We start from the raw sequence: 3,964 nt of genomic DNA, 5'->3' as shown, positions 1-3,964 counted from the left end.
AATTCCTTAGACTTCTAATGAAGCTCACCAATAATAGCACAAGAAGAGAGATCCAATTTGTGAGATTGTTCTTCATCAGTAGCATGTCACCCGTTTAGATAAATATTTTGTTGATGCCATTCTCCATAGCAACAATTGGTCTCAAAAGTACACTACAAATTGTTTATGTTCATGTCAATTACTGGGCCCAAGATGTTAATTGCGCCCATTTTTCCAACTGACAACACATCTCCCTAGGTAAGCATATAGTGCACTGAGGCTTGTAGTGCACCTGGCTTCTGCTTGTACTTAGACATTGTTTAAAAATTATATGAGAAAAAGTCTACGGATAGGCACTACATGAACATATAATGCACCAAATATCAAGTCTCTCTTTGAAACACAACTGGAAAAACAAAAATGGTATCGACAATGGTAATTGGCCAGATTTAAAGCTTAACTAATGTTTGTACTATGAGAGTCGAATTCGTATTCTTTTCTCGAACTATATTATGAATTTTGAATCATATTTTGTGAAACGGGTGTTCCATCTTGCAAATATGACCCACCTTATCTCTGTAATTTATTTTTCATATTTTTTCCAAAATATTTAAGAATGTTAACCATATTTTCAGATGTTTTTTCAAAACATTTAAGGATGCCAAACTGAACTATGTGCACCAGATATTCTCTCTTGGTTGGTCCCCCTCTGGCATTTTTTCCTTGTTGGATTGAATTATTTCACGTTCTGCGTTGGATCTTGCCAATGGCCAGCCTTCATCTCTATTCTAAAAAAATATTTAAAGCTTTGCTAAGAACCCGGTTGACTCCTCCAACTATTATATAGATTGAAAATCTCTCCCTCCCTAAAATGTTAAGGGCTAATTAGAAACACATAAGAACCAACAAACCATCTATGCAACCTTCAATAATAAGCTAATTGTATATAGGAAAGGTTCTCTTTATCTTGAATCAGGGTTTTTTACAATTGGAATGAACCTGCTATTAGTAGAAAACTCTAAAACTCTAGATACCCAATGCAATGAAAAAATTCGAATATATCCCTTTTTAGAGTTATAAAAAAAAGAAAACATGAAGATCAAGTATGACCTCTCTTCGGTTTGTATGTGTTCATCACAACATGTGGTTTTCTCAGTGTACTTCTGATAGTCTTGGTAAGTGCACTTGTAATAGCTCTACATGGTTGTAGACAAAGTACAACTCATATTAGAAAAAATAATAGATCTACGAACACTATGAGATATGTCCTTTCAACTTTGAATAAACTATCTTTGGCAGCTAAGTCTTATGGAAATAACATAAGGTACATCACGAAATAGATAATTTATTATACTTTATTCTTGGTGAAAGAACATGCGGTGCCCCCATGTTTGGTTTTGACAATTGATGACAATCTCTATGGACTAATGGTTGCCTTGAGTTATATTTAAAGGTTTTGTCCATAGGCTTTTCTTGGAGTACATGTGTTGGTTTCAAGGAGAGTTTGTGTCGACCAAGGTGCCATTCAAGGAATTATCCAAAGATTGGTCATGTGAGTGTCGAGCTTATTGCAAGCATGTCTTGAAGAAGAAGATTGTGTGATCATTCATGTCTACCTTCGAGACATCATCCAAATGAAGAGAATTAGAAAGATTCAAGGTTGATCAAGATTAAGTCAAGAATGAATCAAGTTGATCAACTCACAAAGCGCAGAAGATGTACCGAGAGGGATCAAGTGATCCCATGGTATGGTAAGCATTGTCAATTTTGCTTTGTGTACTAACCCATGGTCTTCGTGAGAGTTCTTTGTGGGGTTAGGTTGCGGTGTGCAAGTTTAAGTGGAGCATCATGAAGAGATCAAATGCTTGAAGCTTGCCGTCCATTGTGGTGACAATGGACATGTGAAGATTATGCGTGTGTCCATTGTCTTGTTTATATTTAATTATGCGTGTGTCCACTTTGTTCGATTTCTCAGTTCGTTTTATACTTGTTTGAGCTTCTATTCTTTTCCTAGATTCTCCTTTTAGGAAATTATATTTCCTTCTCTAGAAGGTTGTGGGTCAAATCTCCTAGCCCAACATCTATTTATGTTCGCTGGCCTAGCCCATATATATTTTCCCCCTCTCTTCCTTTTCCCTCCCCCTCCTCCCCATGGGCTTCCATTCACTTGGCCCATCTCTCCACCTAGCCAACGCTCCTTCTCCTACTTTTCTATACGCTCACACGGTACATGAAGAGAAACTGCCATCACTCATGCCTGACTGTTGCCTCCTGCACTCCTCCTTAATTCCCATCAATCCCATCAGTTTCCAAAACTAAAGTCTAGTGTCCATATTGTACGCATCCTCTTCTTCCTCTTCTCTGTTCATTCCCAATGAATACATAAAGGGAGCCCCTCCTCTAATTCCCTCAACTCTCAACCGTTTCATGTTCTAGAGATATGTACAAGTGCGCACTGATCTCCTCTCTCATACTCTCCAGTTTCCGTGCCTACTCCCTCCTCCGTTCTTCCACAATCTCTCCCCCAAGTGCTGCTGCTCCATGGACGCGAGTGCTCGTTCCCGGAGACTCAGAGCACCTCCATCCATTCCCTTGCACCAGGAACTTCCCTTCCTCACCATGGATCCATTCAGAGAAGAAAGACCGGGATCCGTCGACCACACGCGAAGAATTTCACATGTGCGTGTACACTGTTCTTCAACTTCACCACACCGTTCCATCCAACTCGGTGAGCCTCTGCCCAATTCATTTTATACGCATACTATTTCATACCTGTAGTACGCTGTAGACATCTCTTTACATCCTATGATGGTAGTTGGCCGCGCCAATTTCGTCATGTCCATGAACCGGAGGCCATCCGATGGTATTCATATTTTTCTTTAATTTTCATTCGTCATATGACTTCGTACCCCATAGATGAAATATCCCCTAGGTCCTTCGTAACCCCATGGAGGAGTTAGATTACTTATTTGGTCAATTGGATGTGGTGTAGATTTTATTGTTTGTTGATTGGTGATATTTTTGTTTGTTTGTTAAAATATGTTATTTATCGTATGCTCGTGACATGCTTAGGAGTCACCCCTAATTATTCCATAATTCTAGGAGTTAGATGTGATTGATTAGATTTATTGTAAGGATTTATTTTATTATTTCTTATAGTCTTGTATGGTGTCTCATGTTGTTATTTTCTTTTTAGATAATGTAGTTCTCTTTTCTGCACGTGTGCAAAAATTTGATGAATGATCACCAAGCTTATAATTTCATAGAATTATTCTAAGCTTTGCTTTCCTTATCGAGTCATGGAATATTTCATGTTTTAATTAGTTCCTTTTGTTTAGCATGAATATATCTTAGATATGTTTTATATATTTGTTCTCACCCATGTTACATGTGTATTTTATTGATTTGAAATCATGCCATATCTATGATAGTTCTTCAGGTAATTATTGTGTGTGTTTCTATGTAGTTTCTTTATGCTAGACGTCAAATGAAATGCTTTACTATGGGGAACTAGTATATTGCAGTCTGTTGTATAGCTCGTGATTACCAAGTGGTTCCTCTTATTTTGTAGACATACAAGATTGCTCGGTTTGATGATTTATGTCATTGTCCTATTTGTATTCTCATATTTAGAATTTATTCCCGTTGCATATAACTTAGTTTCTTACATCGTGGCAACTATAATGTGTGTTTATTTTTCTTAGTTTATTACCATGCCATGTTTGCAATTTCTTAAAGTAGAAAGCATTCTTTATTGAATGTTTCCCATGCATGTGTTATATCATCGCTAGTTTATACTTTATGATCACGCATATGGTTAGTCTTTGCTTGGTAAAGATACATGCTAGTAGTGAATGATTCCTCTTGCTTGGTCAATACCATGTCATGATGTTCGATTGTATAACTAGATTGCATAGTGTGGGTATAGCAATCGTGTATCGAATCATGCCTAGTTAACTGTCCTATGTTGGTGCAAGTGTAAGTT

The sequence above is a fragment of the Triticum dicoccoides genome, chromosome 2A (genome assembly GCF_002162155.2).
Source record: "Triticum dicoccoides isolate Atlit2015 ecotype Zavitan chromosome 2A, WEW_v2.0, whole genome shotgun sequence".
NCBI lineage: Eukaryota > Viridiplantae > Streptophyta > Magnoliopsida > Poales > Poaceae > Triticum > Triticum dicoccoides.
This window is presented reverse-complemented; position numbering follows the sequence as displayed.